Raw genomic sequence first — 25,120 nt, forward strand, 5'->3', positions numbered from 1 at the left:
ATGCCTGGAATGTCTATAATTTATCGTGCAATCCAAATGTGAGCTGTAGAGAAAAAAAAACTGGCTTTACCTAATTATTATGTAATAAAATCATCAGAAACGAATTGCCCGAATATTGGTCCAAATTTATCAAGCAACAATATCACATGTAATCCTGATAAATTAATAAAAATAAATCAAACAAAAGAGAAACAATGAAAACAGTAAAGAAAATATTTAACCTAGACTGCCCTGGCGCACATTGGTACAATTTGACAAACCGCATGTCAAATCGGCGGCAATTGCCGGCAATGGCACCGTCCTAATCAATGCGATGCTGCATTTGCAGCGCTGCAGCGATTTCAAAAAGTAATTTCTGTACTACTTTTTGCAATTTCGGCCTGCGATTTACATTGACATCTGTGCAGAAACCTGCACAGATGTCTCTAAAATCGCGTCCGAATGGCTTCATTCCCACAGCTCAGTGTGAACCTGGGCTTAAAAAATTAACCTGAGAAGAGATCGGAGGAGGAGCAGCTCCAAAGTACAAGATATATTAAACAACAGATGGAGGCCAGGTACGGAAGGAAGAATGGTGGAGGCAGGGCTGTGTGGTGAGACAATGTCTGAAGTATAGAATACTAAAAACCACCTCTTCCAAAGCTATTAGAATATTTTATTCACAGTCCTGGATCTAACCTTAGTGGAAGGAGAAACAGGGTGTGCAGTACAGGGTCATAGTGACTAGATTGTCAAAAGTAGATTTTGTTGTCTTTAAATGTTTTTATTGCTGTGAAATAGAGCTGAACGATTTTGGCTAAAATGAGAATCACGATTCTTTTTGCTCAGAATAAAGATCACGATTCACGCAGTGTAACATCATCTTTCACGTTATACAAAAAAATAGGACTAACTTTATTGTTTCGTTTTTTTTTTTTTTTTAAATTAACGTGCATTTTTTTAAAAAGAAATTGCGTTTGAAGTCTGCTGCGCAAATACAATGTGACACAAAATTTTGCAACAACCACCGTTTTATTCTCTAGGGTCTCTGCTAAAATATATATATATATATATATATATATATATATATATATATATAAAATGTTTGGGGGTTCTGAGTAATTTTCTAGCAATAAATATTGATTTTAACTTGTAAGCAGCACGTGCCAGAAAAAAGGTTTGTGTCCCTTTCACACGGGACGGATCCGTGTTGATCCGCCCCGTGTTTATCCGCTGCTCAGCGGGGATAGCTCCGTTTTCCCCAGCTGAGCAGGCAGATGACAGGGCGGGACCCGCACACTGTGCAGGGACCGCCCTGTCAGATCTCCGCTCTCCCCTATGGGGGATCGGAGGAACACGGACATCCTATCCGCTCTGCAGACGGATAGAAAAATAGGATTTTCTTCCGTCCACAGAATCGGACGAGAGCGGAGCCGGACAACATCGGGTGTTAGCGGATGTACATCCGCTGACACCCGTTATCCCATAGGGATGCATGTATGTCCGTATTTCATCCGAAAACGGATGGATGAAATACGGACATACTGTCCGCATGTGTGAAAGGGGCCTCAGGGATCATTTTCAAGTTCAGCTGGACTTTAATAAGTGTTTAAGTGGGTAAACGTTCCTCACCTACACACAGAAGTTAATTCCTTTGATCTAAGAAGAAAAGTTTCTTTGTTTACTTATCCAGGATGTTGTGATAAAACTTGGCAGGCTGCCTGGATTTTTTTTCTCAGCCGTGGGAACTCTCTGTTAGAAAAAATCGTGACATGCTGTTTTGAAGATCGGGAAGGGAAAAGAATCGCGATTTCGATTCTTAACGATTAATTGTGCAGCTCTACTGTTAAAGAGCTTGTAGCATTGTCATAATAAATAAAAAATATATACTACTGCCCTACTACATGTAACATTGCAATACTAAATTAAAATCTTTTATATACTTGAGAATAAAAAATGTTTGCAGTTGTTCTAATTAGGTTGGTTTTATTGCTTGTTTAGTTAGCAATTTAAATGTTCTGGGTTGAAGAAAACCCCAAATTATCTTGTGCAGTGCTGCTGGCTATCCTTTCCCTGTTACTGTGCAGTAGGCATTGAAGTATATCTAAACCCAAAACCTAAAATGTAATGTATTGCAGCTAGTAGTTTTTGGTGTACTGGCTGCATTCAATTTTTTTTCTTTTTTCAAACTACTTTTGCTTTATTTTCCCCTGGTAATCCTGCAAATAACATGCTTCCTGTCACTACGCCATTCTTCCACTGTATCTATGGAGGAAGTTTACAGAAGATAGATAGGAAGGAAGATATTCTTGGGTGCAGCTCATAGGAAGTAACAAAGATAAAGCATTTCTGACAGAATCAACAGGTATTTGCTGTATTTGCTTATAATGTTCTTGAAAAAAGAAAACACATTTAAGGACTGTAAATTGCAATATATTGCATTTTTTGTTCCAGTGTTTAGTTATCCTTTAAAGTAAGTCTGAATCCACTTTCTAAACCAAAGGCAGCCATATAAAGGAATCACCTAAAGATGCCTGTGCTATTGTCACATGCTTTGTTAAGCACCCTGGGAACTACGAAGCTTAGAAACTTCATTATATGCAAATGATGACCACTTCCCAAGTCACACTTGAACAAATACTATCCTGTCTACTTTGTCTCATTTTTTGTCATTGAGTCCATCCATCATAAGAATGGATCCTCACTGAGGTCCTGAAGGAAACAAGGGCTTAATCACTTTAGCTCTCATACCTTTTATCCCCTTATGGACCAAAGCAATGCCTTCATTTTCAGTATGGGCCTATTTATTCAGCAATAACCAGTCGTTACTACTTAAGAACAAAATATATATACATGGTTTTTGGGGACAACCTTGGCTTTCTTTTGGCAATATTTTTATGCAACTCTAAACAAATAACAAAACGTAAATATTAAAAAAAATGTAAAAAATTAATTTAAAACAATAGCTAAGGGAAGAAGTGGAGAAAGGCATTCACTATGCCCGGTACACACGATCAGAAAATTGTACGAAAAATACCGCTTTCGAAGTGATCGTAAGATAATCGTATCGTTAGTACAGATCTTTTGAGAGTCGATCAGGACAGTTCATCTGATATTATTTGATTGGACATGCACAAAATGTTATTTTCATTTAACCACTTGCTTACAGGGCACTTACACCCCCTTCCTGCCCAGGCCATTTTTCAGCTTTCAGCTCTGTTGCACTTTCAATGACAATTGCGCGGTCATGCTACACTGTACCCAAACACATTTTTTATCATTTTCTTCACACAAATAGAGCTTTCTTTTGGTGGTCATTAATCACTGCTGGGTTTTTTATTTTTTACTAAAAAAAAAAAAAAAAATACCAAAAATTTTGAAGAAAATTTTTTTTTTACTTAGTTTCTGTCAGTAAATTCTGTAACTAAGTAATTTCTCTCCTTCACTGATGTGCGCTGATGAGGCGGCACTGATGGGCACTAATAGGCTGAACTGGTGGGCATTGATGAGGTGGCACTTATGGGCACTGATGAGGCGGCACTTATGGGCACTGATTAGGTGGCACTGATGAGGAGGCACTAATATGCCGCACTTATGGGCACTGATAGGTGGCACTGATATGTGGCACTGATGAACACTGATAGGCAGCACTGATGGGCACTGTTAAGTGGCACTAATGGGCACTAATAGGTGGCACTGGTGGGCACTGATAGGCGGCATGGATAGGCGGTACTGATGGGCACTGATGGGTGGCACTGATGGGTGACACTGATGGGTGGCACTGATGGGCAGCACTAATGGGCAACACTGATGGGCATTGATCGACAGCAGTGATGGGCATTGATGGGCAGCACTGATAGGCCGTACTGATAGCCAGCAATGACTGTCATCTCTGTCAGTGTGAGGCGAGCAGCGCTGATTACCGGCTTCTCTATGTTTACATGTGACCGGCTGTGATTGGACACAGTCGATCACATGTTTACAGAGATCGGGGTCGCGCGGTGCCCCCGCAGGCACGCGAGAGCGGCCGTTCTGGGATGCCGTCATATGACAGCATCCCAGAACGAGAGCTGTACCACTGTCATTTGACGGCGGGGCGGGCAGCAACTAGTTAATCAGTACAGATGTCTTTCGAAAATGCAATACAAATGTATTACAACACATGACATCACTTTCTAATTTTTATTCTGTCGTATGAGAATTTTCATGACTTTAGTGAACTCTTCAGATTTGATCTGAGATTAGCATGCAAAAAAAAAAACTTACGATCATTCGTCTGATAATCTCATCGTGTGTTCTGAGCTTTAGGGTAAATAGGAATACAATTTGAGATTTATTTACCTGTGTTCATATAAAGACCAGTTCACACCTTTTCTACTTATGAATAAAATAGTAAAAACAATGTATCAATATATTGTTACACTGTAGTATTCAAGAACACTTGCAGACTATATATATTTTACACAGGAGCAGCTGTATTTTGAAAGTTGCTTTTGATATATAATACATAGCAATTCCCGGCTGTTATTTTGACAGTCGATAATTGCAAGTAATAATAATAACAGCGGAGGAGAAGAAATGACAAGGGAAAACATTTAGCTATCGGCTGAATCTGGGACACAGGAGGGCAGAACTAAGTGCACTCCTGTGACCCACAGGAAAAGTATGACCAAAAGAGCTTTGGCCATGTTTCTTCTTGAGTTTTATACCCTCTAACTGTAAACACAGTCAAAAAAAGGTAAATTAGAAACAAAAGTGTCAATACTTACTAAATGTAATAGCTGCCACAAAAACTATGAAAACAAGAATCATCAATGAGGATTTTATTATCAGTATAGCGGTTTGGGAGATACCTGTAGAAGTAAACAGAGAACTTGAATTCGTCATGAATGCAATTATGCTGACGGAAAAGCTGGTAGTGTCTAACAATAGAACAGAGGCCGTTATGAAAAACTGGTCTTGTTGGATGTTGTTTTGAAAATCCACTGATATGAAATCTCTCATCTTTAATCAAGTTATCATGAGATATGTTGGCTATGTTATAGCTATGCTATTCCTGCTTGAAAAGTTGGAAACTGTATCCCTTATGCCGCGTACACATGGTCGGACTTTTCGACCGGACTTGTCCGACGGACGCCAGCGGACCAAATCTGGCGGACAATCCGATCGTGTGTGGGCTTCATCGGACCTTCAGCGGACTTTTCCAGTCGCAAATCTGACAGACTTTAGATTTGGAACATGCTTCAAATCTTTACGTCGTAACTCCGCCGGACCCAGAAATCCGCTCGTCTGTATGCTAGTCCGACAGACAAAAACCCACGCTAGGGCAGCTATTGGCTACTGGCTATCAACTTCCTCATTTTAGTCCGGTCGTACGTCATTACGTACGAATCCGTCGGACTTTTGTGTGTTTGTATGTAGCTAAGTTCATTCCTTAGAAAGTCCGCAGCAAGTCCACCAAAAGTCTGTCGAAAGTCTGTCGGACGGGCTGTCGGACTTTTTTAGCCGAAAAGTCCGACCGTGTGTACGGGGCATAATAGTTGTTCCTATCTAAATGGTATTTTTTTTAATATTACAAACAGAATTACAATAAAAAATAGGAGAATATACCTATATGTGTTGTGTATTTGCTTACGATTTCAAAATAATTATCTCAGCTTACCCTCCCCTCTGTTCTTATGCATTCCAAGTCTTTTCTTTTTTTTCTCCTCAATCTTTACTTTGAGTTATTTCTCCTACTTATTATACCTCCAGTTTTCCTCATTCCACCCACATTAGGATTGCTTCCCTACATCCGCTTGGCTTTTTGCTTTTTTTCTCTCTCTCTCTCTTTTAATTTTGGCTTTGTGTGTTGCAAATATAGGATCCAAACCACTGCAATTTTTTTACAAACTGATGGTTTCACAGTATATTTTCATTGTCCTTATGTGTCCTTACAACCCTTGTTTGTAACCATGAAGATGTTATATACCTGTAAATGGTATGTTAAACTAAAAACAAGAAAGTTAGCGTTCAACAAATAGGTAAAATACATAGAAATGTACTGCTAAGTTTTTTTGGTTGTTCTTGTGTTTATACGTGTATGAGATGTTACATTGTTAAAAACATGGCACAATAGGATTAGGATTACATCTATGCAGGTGCTGGACTGCATGTAATTTGCATGTTTTCCTCCACCCGCAGCAAAAATGTGACAGTAAAGCTTTGTTTTTTGTTTTTGTTTTTGTTTTTTAATAACAAACATGTTATACTTACCTGCTCTGTGCAATGGTTTTGCACAGAGCAGTCCTGGTCCTCCTCTTTGCGGTTCCCCCTGGCACTCCTGGCTTCTCCCCACCGCAAAGTGCCCCCATAGCAAGCTGCTTGCTATGGGGACACTCATGAGTGCTCGCTCTCGAGCCCCTCTCTGTGTTCCCATAAGACACAATGAGCAGTGCTCGGCCTCGCTCCCGTATCACTGGCTGTGATTGACAGCAACAGGAGCCAATGGCTGTGTGCATGCAAAAACTGAAAAAATACTTTAAAAAAAATAGGCAGCAACTGAACCACTTGCCCACCAGCTCACGCACATTTACGTAGGCAAAGTGGTTCGTTCCTTTAAGAGCCACAGCAGCCACCAGCGATCGTGGGCACGAGAGCCAGAACAGGATTTGTGTGTGTAAACACACAAATCCTCGTTCTGACAGGAGAGGAGAGACAGATCTGCTGTTCGTAGTAATTATGAACAGCGATATGTCTCCTCTCCCAGTCAGTCTCATCCCACCCAGTTAGAAACACTCATGAGGGTTACACATTTGACCCCTTGATTGTCCCCTAGTGTTAACCTCTTCCCTGCCAGTGACATTTACACAGTAAGTGCATTTTTATAGCTCTGATCGCTGTATAAATGTCAATGATCCCAAAAGAATGTCAAAAGTATCTGATCTGTTCGCCGCAACATCACAGTCCTTCTAAAAATCACAGATCACCGCCATTACTAGTAAAAAAATAATAATAATAAAAATGCCATAAAAAAAAAAAAAAATCTGTCCCCTATTTTGTAGATGCTTTAACTTTTACGCAAACTAATCAGTATACGCTTATTGCGATTTTTTACCAAAAATATGTAGAATACATATTGGCCTAAAGTGATGAAGAAATTTGTTTTTAAAAACATTTTGGGGATATTCATTATAGAAAAAAAATGAAAAAATATTGTTTTCTTTTTTCAAAATTGTCGCCCTTTTTTTTGTTTATAGCGCAAAAAATAAAAACCACAGAGGTGATAAAATACCACCAAAAGAAAGCTCTATTTGTGGGAAAAAAAGTTTTGTTTGGGTACAACGTCACAAGACCGCGTAATTGTCAGTTAAATCGATGAAGTACGGTATCGCAAAAAAATGGCCCAGGCCTAAAGTAGGTAAAGTGTTTGTTGGCAAACAACTACCACCTCTAGGTGGTTGAAAACCTTTTTGCAGATTCCTACTTATCTTGATTATGAAAACATTGTCGCTAAACCTTTTTTTTAGAGATGTGTGGTGTACAGCCGTGGCCAAAATTTTGAGAATCACACAAATAATAATTTTCACAAAGTCTGCTGCCTCAGTTTTTATGATAGCAATTTGCATATACTCCAGAATGGTATGAAGAGTGATCAGATGTATAGCAATTAATTGCAAAATCCCTTATTGCCATGAAAATGTACTTAATCCCATACAAAAAAAATTTCACTGCATTTGTGAAGAAGGCTTCAGGGCGCCCAAGAAAGTTCAGCAAGCACCAGGACTGTCTCCTATAGTTGATTCAGCTGCAGGATCGGGGCACTACCAGTGCAGAACTTGCTCAGTAATGGTAGCAGGCAAGTGTGGGTTTATCTGCATGCACAGTGAGGCGAAGACTTTTGGAGGATGGCCTGGTGTCAAGAAGGGCAGCAAAGAAGCAACTTCTCTCCAGGAAAAACATCAGGGAAAGACTGATATTCTGCAAAAGGTACAGGAATTGCACTGCTGAGGATTGAGGTAAAGTCATTTTCTCTGATAAATCCCCTTTCTGATTGCTTGGGGCATCCGGAAAAAACCTGCTCCGGAGAAGAAAAAGTGAGCGCTACCATCAGTCCTGTGTCACGCCAACAGTAAAGCATCCTGTGACCATTCATGTGTGGGGTTGCTTCTCAGCCAAGGGAGTGGGCTCACTAACAATTTTGCCTAAGAACACAGCCATAAATAAAGAATGTTACAAAAGCATCCTCCGAGAGCAACTTCTTCCACCCATCCAAGAAGAGATTGGTGACGAACAATGCCTTTTCCAGCATGATGGAGCACCTTGCAATAAGGCAAAAGTGATAACTAAGTGGCTTAGGGAACAAAACATCAAAGTTTTGAGTACATGGCCAGGAAACCTCACAAATTCTGACCAACTCCAAGCATTGATTATGCAAGAATGGGCTGTCGTCAGTCAGGATGTGGCCCGGTTGATTGACAGAAAGCCAAATGCCAGGGAGAATTGCAGAAGTCTTGATAAAGAAGAGACAACCCTGCAAGTATTGACTCTTTGCATAAACTTAACGTAAATGTCAATAAAAGCCTTTGACACTGAAACACTTGTAACATTTTAAACATTTGTAGACAAATGAAATACTTGTAATTATACTTCAGTATACCATAGTAACATCTAACAAAAATATCTAAAAACACTGAAACAGCCAACTTTGTGAAGATTCATATTTGTGTAATTTGCAAAACTTTTGGCCATGGCTGTAATGTAAATTAGTGTAGTAAATCTTATTAGGTATGACTGAGCCTTAGTAAGAAGAGGGAAAATGAAAGTTCTTTTTTTAGGGGATGCTTTTAACTCAGTGGAGATTTCTGGGGAAATCAGTTACCAAATCACACAGGCAAGAGATTGGATTTCTAAAGTGAATATTTGGATAAAAGTACTGTGTTCTCATGGGAATCTGTTCAATACTTCATGTACATCAGTCATGTTTTTAACCTGTCTTGTCCTTGTGTGTTTGAAGGATTTCCCCTCATTGATTTTCCAATGGCGATATTCTCAGACACAGGAAGTGAGGGAAAATGTTTCCAACAGGACCAATCCCTGAGGCCCAGTTCATACTGGTGCGACATGCGCTCTGACTTTGGGAGCACAAGTGGCATGACAAGTTGCGACCCATTAAGTGCAATGGAATCGTTCTAATAGGAGCAACTTGAGTTGCTCCGACTTAGAAAAAGGTTCCTGCCATTCTTTTGGTGTGACTTCAGCATGAGTTGCGTTGACGTCTGTTAAAGAAGTCATATGCAAGTCGTGCCGAAGTCGCGCTGGGATTACAGCTTCAAAGTCACGCGACTTTGAAGTCACAGCAGTGTGAACCAGGCCTGATAGGGAGATTTCTTGGCACTTCCTTTACAAAGGACAGGTGTCACTGGGAGAGGTAGTGAATGAAATCTCCCCAACAGAACACGGACATAGGAGTACAGTAAGAAATGTGATTCCTCCAGAGATTCCTCCTGCACCCATCTCCATCCAAAAGTAAAAAAGAGTTGTCTGGAGTTTAGCTTTAATATCCATTTAAAATAAATAAATGCAAACCTAAATCCTGAGAGGAGAAAATGGTTGTAAAATATCTGTACAACTGAAACTAAATAATCAACTTCATTAAAGCATTATGATATACAGTACAAGCATAAATGACTATACCAATTTACCAATTTTTGCTATTTAAAGCAGTATTAAACCCAAAAGCAAATGTTTATTATATTGCAGCTTACCAAACTTAGATGTGATGGCTGTAATAGTTTCATTTTTTAGGCTTTCTTTCTTCTATTTCCTCTTGTGGTCCAGCCAGTAAGTCTTTTGCAGTTACAAGGATGAGCCAGACCATTTAACACTGAGGCTGCTTAAAGCAGGGCTTAAAATGATCAGTGTTTATTTATTTATGTAAAATCTGTATCCCAAATGCAAGAATTATTGCTGTAACTGAAAATAAAGTATTAATAAGTATTAGCTGGAGTTTGCCTTCAATATGTTAATGTAGTTAAATCTGCTTTAACACTCCCCTCCTCCAGAATAACAATGCTGCTGTCAAAATTGGCCACCCGTGCTTCTTCATTCAGAGTGGGGGCACTCTAGTACAGGAGGTGTGTTCCAGGCCTGATCACCAGGGAAAAATATAGGTAAAAAGGCATAAAAAAGGAAAACTAATAGAGCCACTACATCTAATAATTGGTAAGCTGCAATACATTACATTTTTGTTTTTGTCACACTTACCCCTAAACAGGTAGTCAGACACTGTAGCTGGCTTCTGTGTTCTTCACCTATAGCAGCCCCCTTTGCCATAAGGCAAGGAGGCCTACCGGTACTCGGTTGCCCCCAGGTCTTATAAACAATGCTTTAGTGCCTGACAAACACGCTGGGGCAGGCGCAAACTGAGAAAAGCAAACAGGTACTTGCGGTTGGCAGACAGGCAGGGTGGTTCAATGACAGTCCAGGTATAAGGCAGGCAAGGTTCAGAGTAGTCAGGGTCCAATCCATAGTCAAAAGGCAGGCAGAGTTCAGAGAATAGTCGATATCCAATCCAAGGTTATAAACAGGGAATTTCAAACAGCAGAGCAGGACAGACACACAGAGAGCTTGAGCATGTATTACACATGCTGTCAGAAGCATGAGACTGCAGACTTGGATGGCTTAAATCAGGCTTGGTCTCCATCCAGAAACTGGCCACATCAAAACACTTTGCAGGTGGACAAACAGACAGTGAGAATGTATCACAGCCAGGATGCTGGAATAAGACCAGCAGCTATCAAGGATCAGGAGTGCTAAATGCACCTAGCAGGTTTTAGTTTTGTGTTTAATACCACTTTAGGTAGTTAGATGGTATACTACAGGTCCCTGGTACATCACTGGGATTGTTGTATTGAAACACTCACAAGGATTCAAATTAATGAGGTTGTGTCCAATAGCAGTTTAATTAAATAACTCATCCGTAAATGTTTAAACTAGAGAAGAAAAGTTGTAAAAAGTAAAAAAATATGGGATTCCTAAAATGCTTTAACATCACGTGTAGGAGTAAGGTGAGGTTGTGAGGAACTAAAGAGGAGAATATTTAAATGTTTGAATTCACTAGTGTTATGAGTTTAACAAGCCAGCTAGTAAAAATTTTTGAAAAGTAAATAAAAATTCTAATTGTATGCTTATCCACTTCAGATTAGACCAATCCAAATATGATATAAAAAAGGGTTGTTACATATATTACTTGGGATACATTACCTGTACCTGTGAGTGTGGGGTAATGTTGCCAGATTTTTGGGATGAGATTCGTTGAATTTTTGACCACGCCAGTTACATGATTAGCCTCACAAGTGATTAATGAATTATTGGAACAGCTGGTAATATTCACCCAGAACTTGTGGGTGGCATCAAAAGATCCATCTGCATTTCTTACAAGGGTAAAGTTGTTCACCAGCTTCAGAACTTCTCCACAAGTCATGGTCAGCTCTACTCTTACATCTTCTGGATAAAATTCAAGCAGAATGCAAACTACAGTAACTTCATGTTTACCATTCTGAAAATATTTAACAAGCATTTTTGGAGAAGCTAAATATAAATAGAAAAATACAATAATGTTATTTTGTTATATACAATCACATTATAGACATATTTATCTATCAAAAGGTCTCGTATAAAGCTCTCTGGCTGTTGTGATTAGGAAGATGTAATTCTGTACATTTTTTTGGAAGAGCAATTTTGATTTCTTACAAGTACAAAGTAATTCACCATATTCTTGGGTGATCCAAATCATATCAATCCAGATCCCCACTGGTGCTATTCCCTCTGATTTATAGGAAACTATATGGGTAAGCATTGTGTAGGTAAAGCCAGTCAGTGTTCATTTCAAACATCCAAATATATAAAAGAGAATATATAATATGGTTTCTTCTTAATTTCACTGTAAATGTGAATTAAACTCAAGTTTACTATAGTTCTACTTCATAATTCATACAGTAAATCGGTCACACTATGTGGGATAACAATGTAAAATGAAGGTGAGTGAACCAATAATAAATATCCTATTTCTACTGAGGCGGTTACAAATGTGTTTCAATGTAGTGTATGCTATGTAACCACCTTAAAAACAGGCCACAATATTTCCAGCACTCAGTAACTTAAAAATAAAAATTTCCAGTACTCAGCCAAAAATATATAATATATTTGGTAACAAAAAGTGTGGCCTTCTCTAATCGAATAGGCCCATGCTTGGGATCAGTTGGCTAAGCAAGTAAACAATATAAAGACCACATTCCATATCCACAGTTTACCACAATATATAAATAGCTTTTATTTAGCAAATTTTAGTTACATATAGATACAGTATTAAAAGTAGAAACAACCAGGCGCACAACATATGGACAATTGCACTGCAGTGGCAGGAAAAGTATGTGTATACAGTCCTTAATAGGTGGTTAAGTTCCAAAATCCAGGAAAAAAGTCATGAATGAAAGATTAAAAATGGTTTTAGGTGGCAGCCATCTCCAAAGTGTGTCCAAAAATTCTTTAGAAAATGACAGAAAAGGAGGGGAGAGGGAGGCACATCTAAGTGTAGTATTAGTAACACAGTTTATTGCACAAGATACATTGCACTTACAAGATATAGGCAGAGCACACGTATTGTGTTAAGGAATCATCATCCTTAAAGGCTGCCACAGTCCAGTGTGTCTCCCGGGGTCCAGATGGCTGTGGAGGAGACAATACCAGGCCACGAGCCCTTAACATGGGCAGGGTACCTTGCTAGGAGGGACCCCTCTGGCAAAGCATCTTATCCCAATGCTGATGAGAACAAGAGCTTCTTCCCCACAACCCTGGCCTGGTGGTTGGTTGTGGGAGGCTATCAGAATCTGGAAGGGGACATAGTACACATACTCAGTTGCAAAAAAAATTTAAACAGTAAAAAAATTAAAGCACAGTTTTTGCCTTTTATTAAAAAGAAAAAAAAAACAAAAGTACCTTGATGTGCATCCATCATTAATCATGTAACCTAGCAATGTGGATTCACGTCAATTACGATGCCCAAGTACAGCTGTCCGACTAAAAAAAAAACACCCACAGACACAGGTCTAAACCCAATGACTGCTAGGGACAGAGTCTCACAGGTGACTTAATTGACAATAGATGGACATGACCATATATGGTCATTGACAGCATGGGATCCCCTTACTTTTACACCATTCTGGTCACCTTATTGTTGAAGATCACCTCCAGATTCTGATAATGTCCTTGCCCGCAGACCCCCTCAAACACTTGCCAGGGTTGTTTGGGAAGCGTCCTCATTAACATGGGGACAAGGTGCTTTTCTCGCCTGGCCAGGAACCCAACATGTGGCCTGATATGTTTCAAAAAGTGGGGGTGCATGCTCATCAACCCCTCTCTTGGCCTGCCAGGCTGCATGCTCGGAAAAGGTTCTGGTATGGTTTTTTGGAAGGGCTTCATGCTTTTTTTTCTTGATTTTTGCAAAGGGTGGGCCCTTGAAATCCAGCAGAATTTGAGGGGAACATCCTGACATTTTTCTTGTGTCCCATTAACATCTATATTAGACCCTCATATAGGATAAGGGTCTGCGATTGATGAAGAGAATATCCTGTCATGTAAACAAAGAAGCGTCCCAAAATTCCATACCAGACCTCCATCTGAGCATGCAGCTTGTCAGGCTATACCAGTCATGTGCCTTTAACATGGGGGGGCCTTGCTGGGGTGGGGGACTTGCTGAAGTTGACGGGGACAAGAGCCTCTTACCAACAACCCTTGCCTGGTGGTTGGCTTAACAGAACTGGATGCCCCTTTTAAAAATAAGGTGGCATGCAGGTCTACAGCAACCTTAAAGGAGCTGCAGGAATATCTGACAAGTATACTGGTCCCTTCGTGTGAATGAGAAAGGGGTACATAGCCCTACTCATTGACAAAAAAATGTAAACAGTAAACAAAATTACAAAATTACAAACATGTTTTTTTACTTTATTGAAAAGATAAAAAAACAAGAAAAGCTGCACAATGTATATCCATCATTAATCATGTTGTCCAGCGATGCAGATCCATGTGTATCTTGATGCCAATTTCCTGATTCTGATAAGCCCCTTCCCGCTAACCCTACAACCACTAAGCCAGGGTTGTGGGGAACAGTCCTCATCAACATGGGGACAAGATGCCTCCCTTGTGTTTAGGGTATGTGGACTGGTATGGTTAAGGTTGGGGGACAGATGATTGTCTTCTCCCTTTACTGGCCTGCAGGGCTGCATGCTTGAGTAAGAGTTTGGTATTTTTTGGGGGAGGGACTCATTTTTGATTTCTTGATGACAACATTTGTTTGATAATCCCTTGCCTATTAACCCAGAAAATGGCCAGAACTTTTTTACATTTTGACTCCCATTGACTATAAAGGAATTTGGATTAAGCTCCCAAGCTTTAGCCATGTTGGCTGACCCCTACTCAAACCGAACCCAGGTACATTTGGCTCATCACTAGCTTCCAGTGGGGGAAGAGCAGGGATTAGTATTATATCAAATGAGTCCTAAGGTTTACAAAATGCTCTCTATCGCTCATTGTTATAGAACTTCGCTATTTTCAAATATTGTAACTGCTATATTTTCTGTTAGTAAATTACTAAAATGAGTAGGATTTCAATCACAATATTCAATACTGTATAATAGTGGGGTCTATTCACAATTTTCAGTAGGAAACTCGGAGTGTGACTGGTAATCTTGGTTTTTACAAAAGCATTGTAGTAGGTTTGGACCCCTTTACAAGGTAATTTTGTAAAAAAATTCCACAAAGATAAATAATTTCAGAACTTTTTCCACCTTTACCTGCTTCCGACCAGCCGCTGTCATTATATGGCGGCAGGTCTACTCTCCTGCGCAAATCGCTGTAGCTGTACGGTGGCTCGCGCAGGAGCGGTGACCCTCGATCGCAGTATACAGAGGCAGATCCCCATTCTGACAGGAGACATGATAGAGATCTACTGTTCCCAGTGATCAGGAACAGTGATCTCTGTTATATTCTTGCCAGCCCATCCCCAGACATATGAAGAATACAGGAGATTGTTGTCACATGTACCACACAGCCAGTAATTGCCAGATAATCCTGTATCTCCTTTAACGACTTCAGTACAGGGCACTTATACACCTTCCTGCCCAATCGCCGTAGCTGTACGGTGGCTCGCACAGGAGAGATAGCGGGCGGGCACCGGGCTGCACGCTGCGGGAGCGTGCCCACAGGTCAGTCGGACTCGATGTCCACCGATGACTCACGATCGCAGTATACAGAGGCAGAATGGGGATCTGCCTTTGTGAATAAGGCAGATCCCCATTCTGACAGGAGACATGATAGAGATCTACTGTTCCCAGTGATCAAGAATAGTGATCTCTGTCATATTCCTGCCAGCCCATCCCCAGACATATGAAGAATATGGGAGATTGTTGTCACATGTACCACACAGCCAGTACTTGTCAGATATTCCTGCAGCTCCTTTAAGGTTGCTGTAGACCTCTTGGCAGCCTTCCTGATCAGTGTCTAGTACAGTCTAGTACATGTCTGTGCATGTACTAAAGTAGACATAATTCATGCAATAATTTCAGTTTTTGTGAAGGTCGAATAATTATGTACACTGCTCAAGTTATCCATTTGAAGGAGGTGGCATGGTGGTAGAAACAAAAATGATTATAAGTTGTAAAATTAAAAAAATGGGAGCTCTCAAATCTGAATGACTATACTTTATTACAGTGGTCATCAACCCTGTCCTAAGGGCCCACTAATGGCCAGGTTTGCAAGATAACTGAAATACATCACAGGTGATATAATGTGCTGCTCAGTGATTGCAGTATTCTAGTCTGCATCTCCCCAAGGTAATACATTAAACCTGGCCTGTTAGTGGGCCCTGAGGACACGGTTGATGACCACTGCTTTATTACTTTGGACAATGAGCTGAATTAACTGACCAAAATAACTTTGTAGGTGGTAGTAGAGCTCTGAAGAGAGGACAATTTTAAACTTCATTGTCACCAATCATGGCACCTAGGTTTTCTGGTCCCAGCTGCTTATCCAGTGGTCCTGACCATCTCTGCACTCTCAACCTTTGTGTAGTATGTGCCAGTCCCTTCCACTCCTTAAGTAACCTTAAAACCAGATGTTCTTTAATGGTGCTTTTGGATCAATTTGACATCATTATTAAAGTTTCCTCAGGAATGCTTTTTTTAACTTTTACTTCACATGGAGGCACAATGATTTTTCTTCTTCACCTCAGATAATTAGCTCCGGGAGGAATAAAGCAGTGACATACTCACCTTGTGACATGGCAACTTGTCCATCATCAACTCTCTAGAGCAGGGGTAGACAACCCCAGAGAGGTGGAGATCTACACTGAAAACATGAAGGAAACCAAGGATCTCTGGGTTGGGGGAGGCAAGAGCATCTTTTGAACTAAATTCAAGTGGGTGTGGCCTGGGATGATAGGGTGATAAGTAATGTTTTCCTTACATTGATGGTCAGTGGGAAGCCACATTAACATCCCTTCTTACATTATTGGCCAGTCGGGAGCCCCAGTAACATCCCCTCTTACACTGGTAGCTAGTGAACCTGCATCATCGTACCTCCATTATTCTGCTCCCCATTATAGTGTTGGTCTTTCATATAGTATTAATAAGTACCCTTGGTGCCACTATTATGTCCTCCCAGTACCACCATGTCACTACAGTGCCTCCATTATGTCCCCCCAATCATAACATTATGTATCCCCAGTACGACCATTATGTCCAACCAGTGTCATCATCATGTATCTTGTCTGAAATGCTTTCTTATTCCTACCCCCATTTGCAGCACAGTGCAGGGAAGCGGTGGTTGGACATAGCTACCTGCTCTGCCATGCTAGTCCTCGCCTATCCACTTTTTCACTTTGCAACATGATATGCAAGAGAATATGATGGTCATGAGAGGAGGATCACTGGGACCAGTGTAGCAGAACAGGATTCTGCTTCCCAGTGCCTCTCTGCATACGTGGGGAGAGCACTTTTGATGGAGGGTTGGCAGAACAGAGTGATCTATCCATCACGTGGCCACAATCAATGGCTAGGTTGCGACTGACCTGTTGCCAGCCTCTGCTCTAGTGATATTTAAGACATAACCTCTTACCTTTAGGTCTCCTCTCAACTGAACCAACACACAAAATGCGCCTTCTCTCTTGTTTGGGGAAATATAACAATCACAGAGAGGGCCGGCGGAAGCAATTGACAACAACCTCTAAGATTAATAACACCCTTTACACATATAGGCCCCATTATCTTACCTTGAACACAAATCTGAATTAATGGACCAAAAAAAATCTTTGTAGGAGGTGGTAGAGTTCTTGTGATGGAACAGTTGTAAACTCCATTGTCAGCAATTTTAGCTTTTTCAATCACCAGTGGAAAGTTTGTAAAATGACAATGTGTTGAAGAGTCTTGTGAGCAATGTAATTTTTCTACTTGGTGTCCATTTTTATTGTAAATGTACCAGTACAAAGAATAGCGTTTAAGTTTTGAAATGTCTATAGAGCAATTTAGCACAACACGGTTTCCTCTTGTTACAGTGACTACTGATGATGAACTCTGTTGGAAAGCTGCTATGGAAAGACCTAGTAATTTAAAGCAGAACAAGATGTAAGAACAGTGACAGTATTGAACCATGATTAATTAATAAGACAATAGTGGATCACGAGTGATGAATCAGCAAGATTCCTTTTTGTTGGGAGTGTCTTGTGTTAAATGTAATTTTTTAACGTTGAGTCCTGTTTTATTGGAAGTATTCCAATAAAACTAATGATGTTTACATTTTGAAATCTCTCTAGAGCAATTACCACAACATTCAACAACAACAATCTTCTTCTTGTAACACTGATTACTGATAAATTCTGTTGGAAAGCTGCTCCGGAAACCTTAGGCTCAGTTCACACTCTTGCGACTTAGGATCCGACATGTGAGACCCAAAGTCGCAAGACATGTGAAATGCCATGTGTCTCTATGAGAGCCGTTCCACTTGACACTACTGAAGTCGCTACGACTTCAGAAAACATTCCTGCACTACTTTGATCTGACCTGGACAGAGCTTTAATGCCAGAGAGTGCAAAAGTCTTATCAAAGTCACTTCAAAGTCAAACTCCAAAGTTGCACTAAAAACCACGCAACTTTGGAGGGGGCTAGTGTGAACCGAGCTTTAGTAATATAAAACAGATCTAGAAAAAAGAAAAATAACTGATACACGATTTTGTTTAGCGATCCATACAATAACTTAATGTACAGATTATCTATCAGATGTGAGTTTGTCTTTATGTAAAAATTCTATAGGCAATTCAGTTTGGATTGGTGCGTTTTATCAACATTTTCAAGCCATCTACTGTGTGTCACCCATTCTAAAACAAGTAAATATTTAGCTGTAAGACAATACTCCCAGTCATGTTTTATAAAGGCCCATGTAAAAAAAAATTGTATTAGAAATGCCCCATTTCATAAATATATGGCCTTTTGAAACTAATGATGCCAGAACTGCTAATTTACATACTTTTTCTAGGAAAATATTCAAGGCTTTGGGCAAGTATTACAGCCAGACAACTACCATTTATAAAAGGAGAGGTCAGAAACAGTAGACCTCATATTTTCTCAGTTCATGTTTATTTTAAGGGTATAGTGTTTAACCCCTTCCCACTGCCTCTTCCCGGCCCTTTAAAGCGGTAGTAAACCCGCTGAATTTTTTTTTCTTTCCCTACACCTGTAAGGCAAAAGGCATAATGAGCTAGTATGCACCACATACTAGCTCATTATGAGATACTTACCTTAGAACGAGGCGCCGGCATCTCACCCGGTCCACGCCGAGGGAGCTGACATTTCCCCTCGGCGTGTCTTCTGGGTATCGTGGCTCCGGCGCTGTGAGTGGCCGGAGCCGCCATGTCGTCACTCCCGCGCATGCACGCGGGAGACTTCTTTCCGGCAAGGTCCGGAGTTTGCCGGGCTTTCAGCCGAGAATCCCCTGTGCGCATGCGCTGCTGCAGTCAGCGGCTCATTGTAAGGGGAATATCTCCTAAACCGTACAGGTTTAGGAGATATTTTTTTTACCTACAGGTAAGCCTTATTATAGGCTTACCTGTAGGTAAAAGTTTTAAAAATAGGTATGCAACCACTTTAAGAGGTTTTAAACTGGTGCACACAGAATCTGGTGCAGCTGTGCATAATAACCAATCAACTTATCAACTCATCCTACACGATTATTACCTTTTGTACCATGTGACCTCCTAATTAGATTATAAGCTCTCATGAACAGGGCCCTGCTAAACCGCTTGTCTTGAATTGTAGAGTAACTGTACTGTCTCCATTTATATTATAAAGTGCAGCATGAGCCGTTGGCACTATACAAATCCTGAATAATAATAATAATGCTATAATAATTGACTAGGGCAATTTGAAATACTTTAAATATAAATGCATATACAGTATATATATATATATATATATATATATATAATCATACTCTGCAATATATATATATATATATATATATATATATATATATATATATATACACACACACAAATAGACTTCAAATGATAGTCAGAATTCTAGAAAACTTTGAGCATTGGAAAAAACAGCACTATGCATGTAAAAAATAGATTTTGTTTAATGATGGAATATAGCCTATGGAAATGTAAGTCATAACCTATATACTGCCACCACTTGCGTTAGTGATAGCCTCAGTGTTAAGAATTATAATAAAAACTTACCAATATGTAATGCAATCCACAGCAGAGTGCACGTTGTGAAGAAGCATGTAATCTTCATTGCCAAATAGTCCATACAAATTCAGATCCAGTTCTGCAGTAATGAAACTGTAAGGTTGAATGGTGTGGCCTTTTAATCTGCACTAAGGACCGCCCAAGAAAACCTTACTGCAGTGACCTCACTGACTAATCCAAAATTATCCTCCTTTGAGACACTGAACATAAATGATACCCATTTTGTTAGAAACCTCAAAAAAGATTTTATTTTAAACAGACCACAGTCACTCCACAGAATTTGTACATTCAATCAATAGGTATGTGTTCACCTGTCTAAATGAGACAACTGGGAGAGCAAGTGGAATGCTCATGAGAATGCCTGTTATTCAGTGAGCTTTTTAATGGGCAAATGTTATTTAATGAGACCTTGTCATAAAAACCTAGATGTTGCGGGACATACAGCAGATTCTAATAACTTGCTGGGCTAAACTGACAAGAAAATCGTTGACATTTCCAAGTAGTGTCAGAGCTGGTTATTACCTCCAGCCTCCATATGTTCCTATCAGCCTATCCCAATGACTAGCTGCTTTACTGGCCAAAAGGAAAGTTTAGGTGACAAGAACGAGACAAGTTGTGTCAATATCAGGAAATTCTACTTCACACTGGGAACCCTTATCAAAATGACCCCCTCCCCTTCCATCTGTGTTTACAGTGACAATTAGGTAGCATGTGAAGAATGAATAAGAATGAATAGGAAAAGGTAGCTTGAAACAGAGAGAACACTGAAGACAGTAGATTAAATACCGTATTTATCGGCGTATAACACGCACCGGCGTATAACACGCACCCCAATTTAGGAGGGAATTTTAAGGAAAAAAAACTTTTAGGAGGGAAGTTGAAGGGAAAAAAAACTTACATTTAAATGCCCATCATTGCAGCCTTGTCAGTGCAGCCATGTCAGTGCAGCCATGTCAGTGCAGCCTTGTCAGTGCAGCCTTGTCAGTGCAGCCTTGTCAGTGCAGCCATGTCAGTGCAGCCATGTCAGTGCAGCCTTCCCCAGTGCAGCTTTGTCAGTGCAGCCATGTCAGTGCAGCCATGTCAGTGCAGACTTCCCCAGTGCAGCCTTGTCAGTGCAGCCATGTCAGTGCAGACTTCCCCAGTGCAGCCTTGTCAGTGCAGCCATGTCAGTGCAGACTTCCCCAGTGCAGCCTTGCCTTCCCCAGTGCAGCCTTCCCCAGTGCAGCCTTCCCCAGTGCAGCCTTGTCCCAGTGCAGCCTTGCCCTAGTGATCCCAGCCATTCTGGGCTTCAAAATCGCCGATCGCGATTTGAAAATGGCGCCGCCGGCGCCGAAATACACAGAGCCCGTCCTCGGCTCTTTCCGGCGGCTCTCATTCACTTTCGGCTCCACTCGTAGTCCCGAGCGGAGCTATCCGAACCTAGCCGAGTAGGTTCGGATAGCTCCGCTCGGGACTACGAGTGGAGCCGAAAGTGAACGAGAGCCGCCGGAAAGAGCCGAGGACGGGCTCTGTGTATTTCGGCGCCGGCGGCGCCATTTTCAAATCGCGGTCGGCGATTTTGAAAATGTGACAGGTCGGGATCGCAGGGGATCGGCGTATAACACGCACCTGCGATTTTCCCCTGGTTTTAAGGGGAAAAAAGTGCATGTTATACGCCGATAAATACGATAAGTAGATTAAATAAAACCTGTCTTGAGAAAACCTGTCTAAACAAAGATAGGATGTTGGAAATGGAAGCAGGCTTTTCAGTACTTTTGTGGCAATCGCAGCATATTCCACCTTGGCTTTACTCTAGAACTTATGGAGATTTGACGTTGTCTCAAACACACTTTTAAGGCCACCGTCGTTGCGATCTCAAGAAGTTGATCCTCTTCTAGCACAGATAAAGTCGATTCACCTGATTCACAAACGGGTCACGGATCCATTCCTTTGTAGTTCGGGGGTCTTTTGTGGTTGGGAAGCTGAGATAGGTGATCATGCACCAGCTGGGTGAAAGAAGGTCCTGGATCAGTCTCTGATAATGTTTTAAACATGTCAAAAATCCCAATGTTCACTCGTTGCCCTCATAATTCAAATTTGGCTTTGAATGCAGTCACTTGAACACAGTTGTGGTTCTTCACTGAAGAGACAGGTTGAGTTTGTTGAGCAGGTTGAATATGTCACACAAGTAAGCAAGTTTTGCAACCCATTCTGTGTCACTGAAATGTGCTGCCAGTGATGACTGTTTTTCTTTAAAAAAAAGTGGTGCAGCTCTTGTAACTCAAGACACACGTCTGCTCTCCTCCCCTTCTTGTTGTGACCCGGAAAGTGATGTCTATGACGTCACTTCCTGGTCAGCCTTTCCATATACCCGGTTAGCTGAACCGGGAAGGGATGTATTGCAACCCGATCTGTATTGCAAAACATTAATTGGAGCCCAAAGGAGACATGCAGGGTCTTTCAGACCCCGCATGTCTCATTAAAGAAAACCTGTCACCTAAAAGCATCACATAGGGAGCTTTTTGTCCCCTATGTGATAAAAAAAATGCAAAAAAATAAAGTTACACTCAAGCACATAAAATCCCCCCCCAAAATTTTTGAGGCCCCCCCCACCCCCACATATACACAGGTACTAACGTAAACACATACATCAGGGGCTCCTACATGGGAAAACATGAATTGCAATACACATGTTACATATCACCGCCCACGACAGAGTGAGTGCAATAAATCTGACCTGAATACCTCTTTCGTAAGGCTAAACTGATACCTATAGGGGACTTTTGAAGCATTGCCTATAGAAAATATAGGGTACTGCCAGGCCTGAACTGGAACAAGAAATAGGCCCGGGCATTTTAAACTGGGCAGCCCAGTCCCTGGGGGGAGTAGGTCGGAGATGTAAGGCGGGCGTTCGCGGGGGTGGTTGGTGACCAGATATTCATCCCGAGAACCATCTCCAATTCTACAAAGAGACAACCCCAAACCAGCAAAGAGACATCCCCAGACCAGCAAAGATGGCTCCAGACCAGCAAAGAGATATCCCCAAACCAGCAAAGATGGCTCTAGACCAGCAAAGAGACATCCCCAGACCAGCAAAGAGACATCTCCAGACCAGCAAAGAGACATCCCCAGACCAGCAAAGAGACATCTCCAGACCAGCAAAGACATGGCCCCAGACCAGCAAACAGACATCATCAGACCAGCAAAGAGACATCCTGTGTTGCGTTTGTTAAAAATATGTTTTTTTTATATTAATCAGACATAAGATACATGGGACATAACATTACACAATAGTGAGTTGGTCAGATTACTGTCAGTTTTTTTTTGGCTTGAGTAGATTTCTCAAATAAATGCTGTTTCATACAATGGGTACGTAGATATCATTGTTGTATTCAATTGACAGTTTTCAACAGGCTATTGTCTCTATAGCTACAGTACACAAGTAAGAGATTTACTTGTTTGAGGTTCTTTCAGCTCTCAAACTGAAAGAATGACTGTTAGATTAGAGTCAGGTCTTGGCTTGAGTAGACAATGATTTACATAGATATCATTGTTGTATCCAATTGACAGTTTCAACAGTCCATTGTCTACACAGCTACAGTAAACAGGTATGTTTTCTGTTGTATGGTAACTATGGTAAACAGCCTGACACATAAAAGGGGGATTCAGGCAGAAGCTAGGGACACACACATCATCATGCTGTAAGATCAGAAGCCACCCATGATAGAAGAAACGTGCCTGATCCTCCAGAAGAATCATTTCCAATGGAGATCACGAACATACAGTAACAGAAGATAAGTAACCTTTAAGTGTATTTGTACTGATATAGACCATAGGCTGTTCATTTGCTAGGCATTTTGCTTGTTATAGATATCTGTCAGTCTTGTATTGTATTACTAAGATTGTAATAGTTTTGTATGTACAGCATCTTTGTATAGTAAAAGCACATTTACACACTTCAGAAATCTCAGCTTCCTTACTTATACCACAGAGTAACCTTGCTAGATAGACACAAGCAAAACACATCCCCAGACCAGCAAAGAGACGGACCCAGACCAGCAAAGAGATGGCCTCAAACCAGCAAAGAGATAGCCCCAGACCAGCAAAGAGACATCACCACACCAGCAAAGAGACATCACCAGACCAGCAAAGAGACATCCCCAGACCAGCAAAGAGACGGCCCCAGACCAGCAAAGAGACGCCCCCAGACCAGCAAAGAGACATCCCCAAACCAGCAAGGAGACGGCCCCAGACCAGCAAAGAGATGGCCCCTGACCAGCAAAGAGACGGCCCCAGACCAACAAAGAGATGGTCCCAGACCAGCAAAGAGACAACCTCAGACAAGCAAAGAGACATCCCCAAACCAACAAAGAGATGGCCCCAGACCAGCAAAGAGACGGCCCAAGACCAGCAAAGAGACGGCCTCAGACCAGTAAATAGACAGCCCCAGACCAGTAAATAGGCAGCCGCATACCAGTAAATAGACGGCCCCATACCTGTAAGGAGGCAGCCCCACACAGACAGCCCCATACCAGTAAAGAGACAGCCCCATACCAGTAAAGAGACAGCCCCATACCTGTAAAGAGACAACCCCATACCAATAAAGAGACAGAGCCATACCAATGAAGAGACAGCCCCATACAGACAGCCCCATACCTGTAAAGAAACAGCCCCATACCCGTGAAGAGACAACCCCATACAGACAGCTCCATACCAGTGAAGAGACAGCCCCGATAGTGCATTCAAGTTTTATTAAAGTTGGTTTTAAAAAAACTGAATATAAAGAAAGATGTGGCACTGTTCTGGTTTGGAAAAAGAGTGTTTTATAATAAAGTTGCTGTGTTACACCCTCTGCGGTCCTCCAAATCTAGATGTAATTGGTGAGGAGATTAATAAACAGAATGGCAAAAGAATGTATAGATGATAAATTATCAGCAGGAGGTACCTAGACCTGTGTGTGTACACCCCCTGCAGGGTGTGGTACCTTAAGCCAATATACAGCTATGCTATGCTCTAATGGCTATGTCCAAATCAAAAGAGGGAGTACATGGATAAATATCAGCGTCAATGTGCATATACTATCCATAGGGTGTGGTGTCCTGTGAAATAATAATCAGGTGTGTTGCCCCCTAATAACCACGTCTGCATTTCAGAAAAAGAAATATGTGTGCATAAGGGGAACGCCAAGAATGGCTTTCCTATAATGGTGCTAGATAAGACCGGTATTTGGGGTAAAAGCTGATGTACAAATGTGACACTAATTTCTAATAAAGAAAAAGTGTTTAGGTTGTGTTGCACCCTCTGGCAGCTACTTAACAATTTGGTGTCGGCAACCAGGAAGGGTAAACTGGCAAACTCCTAATGTTTATTTAAAACTGGTTA

The sequence above is a fragment of the Aquarana catesbeiana genome, linkage group LG03 (assembly GCF_042186555.1).
Source record: "Aquarana catesbeiana isolate 2022-GZ linkage group LG03, ASM4218655v1, whole genome shotgun sequence".
Lineage (NCBI taxonomy): Eukaryota > Metazoa > Chordata > Amphibia > Anura > Ranidae > Aquarana > Aquarana catesbeiana.